Below are 13485 nucleotides of genomic sequence, written 5' to 3'. Positions count from 1 at the left end.
TTTCTCCACTTCCATAACTAGAAAGATGGGATCTGTATGGATTTTAGGGCCACGGACATCTGCGGCTCAATCTTCATTCCACCACTTAAAATTGTGGGAGCTTGTGTATGTGACAACTCTCTGAGTCTCCACTTCCTTCTATGTGACTGATAGCACTTATCTCAGAAGCCATTGTGGGTTTCAAACAAGGTATTTGAAAAGCACATGGAATAAGTTTGCATAATGTTAGGTATATAGACACTCAGTAAATGTTAGCTTCCAGTTTCCTTCTCTCACTCTTCACTCTGTGTGTGTGTCTGTTTGGTGAAAAAAGGAGGAAGATTTGATGAGTATGAATTGGACGACTGGTCCAGAAATAAAGGATCAGTATACAATCAAACAAACACACAAAAAATCAAACACAAAACAGAAAGGAACAGAGGTGAGAAATGGAAAAAAGAAGTTTAGAAAAACGCTATCAACAATAAATATTTACTAAGAACTTCCTATTTATATGTTTAGGTCCTCCAATGTATGGGACTCAAGGATATTCTTGTCCTCAAAGAGCCTAGACACTTTTTTTTTTTTTGCCGTACGCGGACCTCTCACTGTTGTGGCCTCTCCCGTTGCGGAGCACAGGCTTCCGGACGCGCAGGCTCAGCAGCCATGGCTCACGGGCCTAGCCTCTCCGCGGCATGTGGGATCTTCCCAGATCGGGGCACGAACCTGTGTCCCCTGCATCGGCAGGCGGACTCTCAACCACTGCGCCACCAGGGAAGCCCAGAGCCTAGACACTTTTGAGGAGACAAGATTTATTCATTTGTAAAAGAGATAATTAAAATGCAAAGGAGTTGCTACTCTTGGAGTTGAGAGGAGAAAGCAACCTCTGTATTTATGGTATCTTTCAGTCGTGCTATGGGAGACAAGGGAAGACGAGAAAATCTTGAAATGCCCAGGCATTTGAGTCTGATGACAAAAGCTGGGAATATTCTTACAAAGGGAGACCATTGGTTTTGTGAAAACTGCAGTGGTGAAAATGATCGTGGTATTCTTTGTAACAACAGAAAATCCCTAAACAAACCTAAATGGGGCCTGGTAGTCTCACAGCCTTTATGCTAAGGGGCAGGGGGTGGGTGGACAGGCTGAAGACGTCCAGTGCATACTCCTGGTTTCCTTATTCAGCCTGAGAGACGCTGATACCCCTTGTTGAGTTACTTATCTAGATTCTCTTTAAGCTCCGTCTCTTTCTTTCCCCAGTAGATCCCTGGAGAGATGCCCTTTCAACCTCCATCTCTACTAAATGCCTTTTGGATCCCAGCAGTGGAGCCCATTGGGTGGCTGGATTGACTCAGAGCAAACTATTACTGAGGCCTGTTAGCGTTGGTGAAAAGAATTCTAGCCAAATCCTCCAGGTTAGAAGAGAAATGACAGCTCCTCCCAGAAGTATTCCCGTGGCAAAACACAGCAACCACCCTACAAAGGGTTAATCCTCCCCCCTCCCCTGCCCCCCAACTTGCTGCCAGAGATCAGCTAATCTGATAATTATGGCAACAAACACAGTTTAGACAAACAAGACCTGACCCTGAGGGTTTGGAATGAAAACATTTACTCTCTCCCTCCCCAGAGAGACTGTGCCTGGAGCATACACACAGAGAGACACTGGGAAAATACCCTTGTGCGGGAGCTACAGGGTGAAAACATCTGTGTTCCTGAGCTGCTTAAGAAGATAAAGTTAATGGGGAGAAGGAAGGGGGTGGGGGAGGTGGGAGGAGTGGGGAACCGTACAGTCGGAGGGTGTGCATGTTTGGAGCAGATGGAAAATGTACCCAGAACTGGAGATGTAAGCCAATTGTAATTGATTTTACAACAGAGGCAGAGTGAGAGGAGTCTCAATGAGGCAGAATTCCAGTGAAGAACCTGGACTGTGGCTACAGGAGGAGAAACATCTTAAACCCCCAAAGTAGGACTTATTCCTGAGAGCTGGAAGGGAAGATTATTCCAAGTAGTCCACGATTCTAAGTGAATTTTAATATCTGCCTGCCAGGCAATGACGCTCACAATCTAACTTGGCTGGTCATCCTTCTCTCACCCCTAGTTTTGCTTCTAAACTGAGCAACATGGGACTTCCCTGGTGGTGCAGTAGTGGCGCATCTGTCTGCCAATGCAAGGGACACGGGTTTGAGCCCTGGTCAGGGAAGATCCCACATGCCGTTGAGCAACTAAGCCCGTGCACCACAACTACTGAGCCTGCACTCTAGAGCCCGCGTGCCACAACTACTGAAGCTCATGAGCCTAGAGCCCGTGCTCCGCAACAAGAGAAGCCACCACAATGAGAAGCCCGCGCACCGCAACAAAAAGTAGCCCCCGCTCGCAGCAACTAGAGAAAGCCCGCATGCAGCAACGAAGACCCAACGCAGCCAAAAATCAATCAATCAATCAATCAATAAATCAACGAACTAAGCAACATGCTGTCTGCCTCAAAACTTGTCAAGCTACTTTTCCCCTTTCTGCATCTAAAATGCTGCTTCCTAGAAGAAAACTTTCTGGGTTGCTTAAACTGGAGATTCTGACCTTGGCTTGCTTTAACTTGGAATTCCAACAGTTTCTCCTTTCCAACTACCTTCAAGTTTTGCCCCACGTAGCCATGAGCCTAATGTCATCCTAGAGCCAAATGTCATTTCTTTTTTGCACATGGCTGGTGGTATATCAGCTGGTAAACACTCCTTGCCCCTTAAAACTCTCCACAGGATCTCTAGGCATCCAAATCCTTGGGGATTTGCAGACCATATATATGGATTACCCCAAGCTAAGAGGAGCAACTACTATGATTGATGATAGGATCAAGGTTTAAAATGAATTCCATAAGGTGAAAGATGGTCTAAAATCAATAAGAGAGGATGTGCCAGGAATGTGAAGCACTTCATTTAGGTCCAATAATCAATTTACGAGCATAGGACGGAAAGACCTACAAAACAAGTTTACGTAAAAACAAAATAAAAAAACCATTATTTTGGACAACAACTGGTTCAATATGAGATAAAAATGAACCTATCTGCTTAAAGAGTGAATACAATCATGGTAGGTGTTAATAAAAGTATTGTGATCACATTAACATTTTACTGTATTCTTAGCAAGGGAAGGGTAGAACTGAACAAATCTTTTTTTTTTTTTTAAGTCTAACTGTCGGCTGACCAAGCAGAGTCCAGGAGGCTATGCAGATCAATTTTCCTTTGTTTGTGCTTTAATTTAATTTCAGATTCAAGTGCCCTATTGCAATCTACACAGGGTCCACCTTGGCAATCATCATACCTTGTTCAGCTGGTTCCACTTGCCCCTGTGTTTTGAATCCCATGCAGGCCCATTTACTTGTTCCTCTGCCAGTCTGTTGGAGAATCGGAGATTCCTCTACTCCTCAAGGAAAGACACTTCTTTCCAAATAGTCCAGTCTTCTCACTGCTCTTCACACACCCCATGGTCGTTTGTTAATTTGTTCATTCATTCATAAATCCATTGACCATCCACTATGTGCCAGGCACTGTACCAGGAACTGGGATTCAACAGTGATAAGAAACGGTCCTTGCTTTCATCAAGCTTATGTTCTCAGGGGGGTAAGCAGATCCTAAACAAAAACTAAGAAAATTTCAGATAATAAAAAGGTATGAAAATTTACCCTGTACTTGAAACGCCTTCCAACTTCTGCCTAAAATTCTCCGAAAGTTACCTCCTGCTTTCTAACTCAGCTCAAGTTCCACCTTCCCCTTGGAGGGGCAGAGAACTCCTCCAGCTTTCTCCTCCCTGAACTTTTGGTGCCCAAGGGCTTGTAACACATAATTAATACTCAACTGCTCTCCAATTGTTTCCCTTACACTAATTTTGCCTCCCAGTAGACTGTAGGAGCCAGTAAACTCTTTGAAGTTATAGGCTATGCCTTCAGTTTAAACATATTCAGTCAATCTTTATCTATGATACTGTTAAAAAGGAAATGAGAAGCACAGTTTAAACATAACTTGAGGCTTTTAAGCTGATTCCCAGATAACAGGAGAACTTCTTCCAGCATCTCCGAAATCCTCTAGAATAAGAATGTAAAGTCAGGATAGTAGTTTGTTTATTTGCTGAACACACCTCCTCCAAAGAGTCCTAGATTTTGTAAGGAGATCTTTAAAGCAACAAACATACCTTGAACTGAGTATTAGTGAGATTAGAGGGAACAGCAGGAGGGAAACAGCCAACAAGCTCAAAAAGGGAAGAAAGTTAAGGACAAACAATGGCAAATTCAGAAAAATGTTTGGTCCAAAATTGAGCCCAAACAACATTTTTTTGGGCCCCTCACACTCTGCAGAAGCAAAGCGTCCTGAAAACAAAACAAAACAAACCTAGAAACAACACAAATGGCCATCAATAGAGGATTTGATTAAAGCAATAATGGCACCTTCATAATGTGGACTGGTATGCGGTAAGAATGAAGTAGTAAATCTACATACACTGATGTGAAGAGATGGCCACTTTGTAGTTTAAACAGCAAGTCTCAGAACAATACAGATAATATGACCCCTTTCATTAAAAAACTTATTTATATATGTGTAGAAAATGCATTTAAGGATATATACTAAATTGTTAACAATGGTATTTCTGGGAATGGGTTATAGGCAATGAGGTTGGGGAGACAGGGGGATTTAATAATTTATTTTTACTTTATAACTTCTGAACTGTTGTATATCCTGCACTTATTTATGGATACCCAGAGTGGTTCCTGGATTTGTACGTGCCCCTTGTGCCACGTGGAAGGACTTCTGAAGAGAAATCCTAAGCATCTGCCAATGAACTGTGCATGGCTATGTCCTAGGGGGCATTCTTGGGTAGAAGGAGAGCATGTCCCAGCCAAAGATTTGCCAGGGCACACAAGGAGAGCCATGAGGAGGCCGCTACAAGCATGTTTCATGAGTTTGCTTCCTTAATGCAACTCAAGGATGCACTGAACAAATTCCATGACAAATTTGTTGTTGCTGTTATATAAATGAAGCCCTGGAAAAACGTATAAATAAAACTTTTACGTCACCAGGCAGTAAGGGAAAACAATATTTAAGACATGTTGAGGTCAAGAATGTGGCTTTGGGATGATAGAGACATTTTGAATTCTAAGTTTGCCACTTACTAGCTTTGTGAACATGGGCAAATTACATCACCTCTCATTGTTTCCTCCTCCTTCCTGTGAATCTTTTTTGGGGGAGTCTTCTCGTTCTCTTTCCAGCCCTGAAATGCTGGTGTTCCTAAAGCTGCTGTCTGAGGCCCTCTTCTCCTTTCCTTGGGTGATATTATCTTCCTGTGGCTTTAGTGGCCACTGCGTGCCTGTGACATACAAGTCAACGGATCAGGCCAAATCTCTCTCCTTAGCTCCATGCTCTGCCTGATACCTTCTAACGGAACCCCATTTCCTGCATGCTAAAACCCTTTAACATGCTTTACATGGTCCTTCAAAATCTGGGGCTAGGTTACCTTTCTAATCTCATTGCTCACACATTCTCTCTTCCCTCTCTGCTCCAATCAGACCAAGCCATTTTTCATTTCTTCCACTAACCGTGTCCTGTGGTCCTTAAACTCTGGACTTTTACAACTCTTTGGTCCTCTTGCTCTAGCCTACGTGTCTAGCACCCACCCCGGCAGTTTCCCAGTATTGCACTCCTCACACTGCATTGAATGACTTGTTTACACATTTGGATCATCCACCAGATCATAAGCCCCAGAAAGCCAGGGTATTTGTCTTGTTTGTCACTGTATACTTAGAACATAACCCCCATTACTGGCACTTGACAATCTAATTATAGACATTTGTTAAATAAAGCCCTATCATTATAACATGAGCGAGGTGATATAATCTTTAAGAACTGGGCTCTGGGTTCAAACTTTAGGTCTACTGCTTAACAGCTGTGCAACTTTTGGCAAGTAATTAACTTATCTGTTCCTCAGTTTCCTCATCTGTTACCCCATCTATTAGAATGCTTCGAGGAAATGAAGCACTAAATGAAGTAACTGTTTTCATTACAAAGCAAGTGCTTAATAAATATCAGATAGTTTAACGCTTAGAAAGTGCTTACAACAGTACCTGGCACATAGTAAGAACATAATAAATATTAGTTATTAGTATCACTATAATTTTTTGTAATGATAAAAATAATCTCTAATTAGTTTTAAAAGTTTAGATTTCTGTGTATAGATTTTCTTAAACCACAGCATATTTGTGCTTAGTAAGTCAGGTAGTCTAGTAGCTTTTCCCCTCTAGGAAAGTATTTAAATACTTGAGTGGAAAAGTTATTAGGGACAGTAAGAGAGCAAGGAAGGAGAACCAACTGTGTTTAGTGTTAATAGTGTTTTAGATTTCAGTTGTTGCAAAACAGTGGTTGGACTTTAATGTTTCTATGATTGTTGCTTTTCTTCCAATGGCAGTTCTCAAACTTGGGTGTGCATCAGCATCATCTGATAGCTTGTGAAACTACTGATCAACTGCCTCTATTTCTAGGTGGTTCTGGGACGGGGCCTGGGTCCGTGGACTTTTACCAAGATCCCCTGGTGATTCTGATGCAAAATAAGGTTTAAGAGCCTGTGAGCCAATAAAAAGCAATTGATTAAAACCAACAACCACTGTGTCCAGGTGGCAGCATCGGGCTCAGCAGGACTTTGTTGGAGTTGCCTTCTGGAAAGGGCTCTGAGAGATTGGTGTCTGGGAGATGCCTCTGTTGTGAGGGACTATTGTGATGGCCAGGAGAATCCTAAAGACAAAAGGCTTCACCTCCAACAGGAACAGCTGCTGAGGACCCACTCTGGGCTTGCTGGGGGAGGCGAAGAGGAGCTCCGCCAAGAGGTGTGCTGGAAGCACCATTAGAAGCCCTTGCTGGAGGCGCTACCCTGTAGCAGCAGTGAGAATCATCTAGATAGTTTGTTAAAATGCAGATTCCTTGGTCCTACTCCAGACCTACTGAATTGGGATATGCATTTTAAACAAGCTTCACAGATTTGTCTGAGGCATGTTAAAGTCAGAGAACCATTGACAGAAGCTTGGGCTGATCCCAGTGCGTCACAGCCTCTGCCAGCTGGTGTGGAGAGATGTTTTTGTTTTGTTTTGTCATACTCCCCTTCCCAGCAGTCTGCATGGAACCTAGACTGACTTCTCAGATCTTAGATGGTCACCAGCCCTCAAAGACCAGGGAGGGTGTAACCCGGAAAAGACTTTTGTAAATCAAAGCATAACTTTCTTTGAGTTATTAGATGTTATGCCCTTTTCTGAGGACAACTAGAGTGGGCATTTGGTTTTCAGGAACTGTCTGGTTAAAATGATTTTCTTTAGAGAGAAATCTCCATTGTGGTAGGTGGGCCTTGTCTGGATTCCTCCTGTAGGGTCCTGCGAGGGAGACAGGGCTGTCCTGGTACACTTGGCTCCAGTGAGTGAGGTGTTTTGAAGGTGACATCTATTCTCCTTATCTGTCAAAGATAGATGAGCAGGGACTTGGTTGCCGCGGGGGATGTTACCGCCTTGGTTTTCCCATCAAACTCTGTCAGGCTTTGTAACTTGAAGGAATGAAAGAGGGAGTGGGAGAGGGACAGTTTCTAACGAGCTGTCAGCAGGGTCCCACCAGCCTGCCTTAGCCCAGACTTTGTTCCAATGCTATTAGGGTAAAAATCCTTGAGTTTCTCTCAGACAAAGAGAAGTGGCCTGGGGCTGAGAGGCACAGATTCATAAGCAATTTCCCTCATTATACACTTCCAGTTCTTAATCACCAGTTCAAAGAGGATGAGCTATCAGAGCAGACTTTGAGAATTTTGCCCTAGACAAGATGCACAGCCCTCATACTGTAGTTTAATCAGTGTGCTTTTCTCAGCTGCTTAAAATGGGGGAGACCTGGCTCTCAGCATGGCTGAGCTGTAGGAGACCTTTTGTCCCTAGTGATTTTTAGGCCTGGGACAAGGGAGAATTTACGAAGTGCTAATGTAGAGATCTTTCCAGAAGTGGGATCTGCTCGCACGGATGAGATATCCAAGGAACCAGAGAGGTTATTAGCGACAATGCCAAGTGTAACATCGGGGGTGTGGGGGGAATGTATCTGAAAGTCAGACTAACACAATTCCAGTAATCCCAGAATCGAAAAGCTACAGGTTTAATAACAAAAACCTTGGTGCCCTAGCAGTTTTTGTTTGGTGCAGGAATTATAGATTTATTTTTTGTCAGCCATTCTGCTATTTATTATAAAATTATGCATTTAGGATTATAATATTAAAATAATAATTAGCTTAAATAGTCTGTAATCCAGGATTACAGATGGTATGACAACCAATAGCCCTGGAATGCACTTGGAATAGTTACACAAGTAGTGCATGGATACATTCTTGTAAAATATTTAGAAGTTTACACAGCAAAAAGTCCCTTTCCCTCCCATTCCTCTTCCCAGAGGTAACCACTGTCAACAGTTCAGTAAGTATATTTCAGTCATCTTTCTGAACATTTACATACACATGTATGTATATATGCACACTCATCTTTTCCCATGAGATCATATATATTGCTATGTAACTTAAAAAAAACCTGAATAGTACATATATCTTGGAGATATTTTCATAGCAGTACATAAGAGTCTTCCTCATTCATTTCCAATTAGCACAGTACTGCATTATCGGGATGTGCCCTACTTAGGGAATCACTCACTAACAGGTAGACATTAAAATTGTTTCCAATATGTTTGCTATTACTAACTTTTAAAAATGATGTATACCCATGCTGCACTGCAGACCCACTGATTCAGAATCTTTGCGAGTAGGACTTAGGCTTTGGATTTTTTCAGAAAAAAACTGGAAAATTCTAATGTGAGGCAAGGATTGAGAATCATGATCTACACATTAAACAAAATAAAACGAACTCTAGAGCATTTTAAGATAGTACAGTCAATTATTATGGAAGCAATCAGAGACAGTCAAATAGTCACTGATTAATTTTTAATCATTTACTCTGAAAACACCTTGAGTAAATCAAGTTATCCAAGTGAAAATAAATATGATATTTAATAGCTGCATGGCATTTTTATCTTTGGGAATGCTTTCCTTTTTTAATCTCAGCATCTTCAATTAAAAGCTGTGAGCAAGGTGGGCCAGGAATGATCTTGTCTACTTTACAGTCCTGGAAGCTGATGGGGGTAAAATGATGCTTCTCAATTTTAATATGCTTAGGAAAAATCTGGGAATCTTCTTAAAATGCAGATTCCAACTTAGTAGGTCAGGGGTGGGCCTGAGATTTTGTATTTCTAACAAGCATGAAGGTGACTCTGATGCTGTTGACCTGAGGACCACACTCATTAGTAAGCACCTGGATTAAAGGTAGTGAGCTAAATACAATGGAGAACTCAATTCAATAGAAGAAACTGGGTGTCATTGAAATGATGGACACTTAGCATGACGAAGAAAGGAGTTAAAGGAGAAGGGAATATAGGGTGGAGAAGGATGGACGGCAAAGAAGCTCTTCCTCTACATCAGCTAAACAAGGATGCCTTTCATCTTGGAATCCCATGCCCTAAACAGGGGCACATCCTGAATATGGCACTAAAAGCATTCCAAGCCTATTGGCTGTCATACCATCTGTAATCCTGGAGCTTGCCCAATACTATTTCTTGTCTCTGTAACCTTCCCTTCTGGGGGATCCTGATGGTAGCCCATGGGTCCTGTAGTGCTCATCCCACTGCCTTTCACCTTGTTTACAACCCATTCCTTCCTGGGGGAACCAGAGGCTCCAATTCTGAACTTGACATGTCTCTGCAGACCATTTACTCTCTTGGTTCAGTGGTCTTCCAGAGGAGACTTTGCAGCCCAGCGCTGGCTGTTATCTCCGTCAGAGATGGAGGAGACACCATAATCTCTTGGTGATATCCACTCACCAACTATGACAGTTCCATCTTCTTTGGGCAGTGCCTGTCATCAGTTTTCCTCTCACTCTTTAGAGATTCCTGTCCTGTGTAGGATAAGAATAATAAACATATAAGTACACGTTTCTGATTCTCCCTTCTCTTGATATCTGTTTTTATTTAATTAATAAAGATCTATGTGATTCAGAATAAATTTTTTACTAGTTTTACATTTCTCAACTGAGTCATAAAGATAAAGATACTTGTATCTTACTAATAGAAACTAGATTTTTTTAAATGCTGTTTTTGCGCTTTTATCATTTGGAACAAAAGAGCTAGAAGCACTAATAAGATAACAAAGGTATTATTTTAATGGGCCATTTTCTCTTGAAAACATTGGCTTCCAAAACATATTCCAGAAATTTAAGATTAATATGTGCAAGCTGTAGGGTCTAAGAGGTGCTGCTGGGGTGGGAATTAGAAGGGGAATGCTATCCACGCTGGAAGGAACATTCTGAGGGGAAAGAACTGGCCTCAACTAGATGAATTCCCCTTATTAATATGCTTTCACGTTCCTTTTCCACGAAAGGACAAACAGCACTTACCATGGCTGTAATTTTAGTAATTTTATTTGTGCACTGCTTTTATTGTCTGTCTCCCCCATTAGATTAGAGAATTCGTGAGGACAGGGACTTTGTCTTTTTGTTCACCATGTTATCTTTTTCTATTTTGGCCGCACCGTGCGGCTGTGGTTCTTAGTTCCCTGACCAGGGATTGAACCCAGGCCATGTCAGTGAAAGTTCCGAGTCCTAACCACTGGACCACCAGGGAAGTCCCTCACCATGTTATCTTTAGCACCCAGTGCAATGCCTGACACATAGTAGATGGTCAATAAATATTGATAAAATGAATGAAGTGAATGGAAAAAATCATGAAGAAAAAGAAACAGTGGTATTATGTTACGAGATGGAGTTTTAATGTAACTAAGGTTAAAACTATAATTAAAAGTAAAAAATAAAAGGCTCTCAAGACTACAAAGCTGATAAATGGAATATTGCCTGCCATATCAGTAAACAAAAGATGTCACAGTCATCAGCAATTGCAGCCACAGCCAGTGGTGAGCTGGTGAGCCCCGAGGAAACTCAGGAAGGTAAAGTGTACCTGCCATCTAGCAGCCATCAGGCTGCAGCTACTCCCTAGGGTGAGCCCTGAGGAAACTCAGGATGAGAAAACACAGGATACTGGCCCCAGTTAGCTGAAGTACATATCAAAGGAATGATTTCAGTGAGCCCAGACTCTTGCATCTTCCCATACATAGAAAAGCAATAAATTCCTTAACTTGAGATTTCTAGTTTTCTTTAATTAATAGTAATCATTTGTTCCTACTACCTGCCCTTTGTCGCAAAACTCCTATATATCCTAGCTCCCCGCTCACCTCCTCAGAGCAGTTCTCTCAGGGTTATTTGAGATGCTGCCTCCTGGGCTTGAAGCCCTAAAAATTCCCACCAAATAAAACATTACTCTCAACTTTTAGGTTGTGAATATTTTTTCAGTCGACAAAGCTTAGCTACGGAAGAAGGATTCCTGATTGGAAAAGTTGGAGACCCATTGCTTTAGTCATGTGGAAGATTAAAACTCACACCTTATCCCTTTAAATAATTTTGACATTGTTAGGTCATTTTTCTTTGTAAGCCCTATGCCTCTTCCATTTCTAGAGCAGGATGTTTCTCTGTTCCAAACTTGGAACACTTGTATGGAAATTAATATGATGCCAGAAAACAAATACAGTGACTTCACCACAGAACAAGGACCTCCTGTGGTCTTTTTAAACTCAAGTAATGAACCAGTAATACATTTTAAATGTTCTTTAAAATATGCTCTACCTTAAGGAAAAGTTGTGGGATTAAATTTTGGTATGCATTAATATAAAATATTCTGAAGTCCTTGGAATAAAAGCACAATATAATATCTAAAACCAGAACATCTCATGCATTCTTTCACTCAATAAACTTTTATGACACCAGAGGCCACATGGCACAGCGGAGCAGGGACCCTGAAGATAGGCTGTCTAAATTCATATCCCCACCATTTTATGGTTGTGCCATTTTGGGCAAATTGTTCCAGTGCTTTTTGCCTCAATTGCCTCATCTGTTAAATGGAATAATAAGACAACCTACTTCCATTGTTATTGTAATCTGAGTTAGTTTTTATTGAGCACTTAGAACAGTACCTGCCATATAGTGAGCACTATGTACATGGTTTTAAATAAACAAACTCCTGTAATGTGCCAAGCAGGTACTAAGCACCAACAGGCTTCCAGGAAATTAGTGAGCTAGTATCTACTGAACACTTGCTATGTATCAAGCACTAATCTGTAGGCAGTTTTGTATCCATTTTTATGACAACTCTGCTGGAGATATCATCCTCCTTCATTCCTTCAGCCAATATTTACTGAGTGTTCACTAGATGTCAGGAGCTGTTTTTGGTCCTGAGACACAATGTCTTGGGATTTATGTTTTAAAAAATTACTATTTTACTAACAAGTGATTTTCAAGAGCTCCCTCGATTTCCAGATCAGCTCAAAACTGTAGTGTGTCACATTAATCTTTATTAAAACATATTCTCATAACTTCTGAAGTTTTAAATTACTACATTTCTAGAGCTTTGTAGAACTATTTTCCTCCCTGTCTGTTCTACTTAATTACTATTAGAGACTATCTTAATTTTGTATTCTTGTTGTCTCTTTCAAATGTTATTTTTTCAATAAAAACTTGATTTTTTAGGTTATAAAATAACACCTTTGTTGGAAAGTATGTCATTGTTTATTTCTCTATTAAAGCAATGCTGCAATGCATAGTTGTATATGACTGTCTCTCTTTGTAAACTTGTATAAATGTCTTTAGGATAGATTCCTAAGAGGAGAAATTGCTTGGTGAAATGGTATACACATTTTGACTGATATTGCCAAAATGCATTCTAAGAAAAGGGTTTATCGAGTGACACTCTCACCAATAGTGCATGAAAGTGCCTACCCTACCCTGCACTCTCAACGACACTATTTTATCCATATTTATAAATATTTTTGTCAGTCTGATGGGCAAAAATGGATTAATTGGTGCGGTTTCAATTGTATAATGAGTATGATTTTTGGTCCATTTATTGGCCATTTGTATTTATTCTTTCCTGATTGATTTCTCTATATACTTAATTCATTTTGATATCAATACAATGAAGCGCTGAGTATCTACTAGATGTGACTGATAAGCAGGCTGCAAATATTTTTTCCAAGTCATCATATTTTAATTTATGGTGTCTATCGTCAATGTTTTTCTTTACGGCTTCTGAGATTGTGTTGTGATTGGGAAAGTCTATTCCACCCCAGTACTGTTTCAAAAATCTCCACTATCTTCCCTATTTTGTTTGTAGTTTAAATATTTAAATTTCAAAAAATTGCTACAGTGATAGCAATAATGATTAAAAATAGTACTTAATTTTCAGTAATTAACAGAAGTCACATATTCTGGAAATCAAATAATAACAGTTTCTTTTAACGTGATAGTTTTCTTCATGTAAATGTTTAATTATATGCTAGACATAAATGACCTGTGAAAGCATTTTATAGAGGCGC

General features: G+C 40.7%; 1 protein-coding gene across 13 annotated transcripts in view; it reads right to left on the bottom strand.

Moving 5' to 3' along the window:
* Window positions 1-13485, bottom strand: part of NKX2-3 (NK2 homeobox 3) — an 80130-nt gene that overhangs the window by 60269 nt on the left and 6376 nt on the right. For 6 of the 13 annotated variants that reach the window (XR_009536073.1, XR_009536074.1, XR_009536068.1 and 3 more), the window contains exon 1: window positions 3289-5125. The gene's annotated coding sequence lies outside the window, so the exon portion shown is untranslated. The other 7 variants (XR_009536070.1, XR_009536071.1, XR_009536076.1 and 4 more) reach the window with 3 other exon arrangements.

The sequence above is a fragment of the Lagenorhynchus albirostris genome, chromosome 16 (genome assembly GCF_949774975.1).
Source record: "Lagenorhynchus albirostris chromosome 16, mLagAlb1.1, whole genome shotgun sequence".
Taxonomy (NCBI): Eukaryota; Metazoa; Chordata; class Mammalia; order Artiodactyla; family Delphinidae; genus Lagenorhynchus; species Lagenorhynchus albirostris.
The sequence above is the reverse complement of the archived record's forward strand: the minus strand, read 5'-3'. Positions and strand labels throughout refer to the sequence as shown.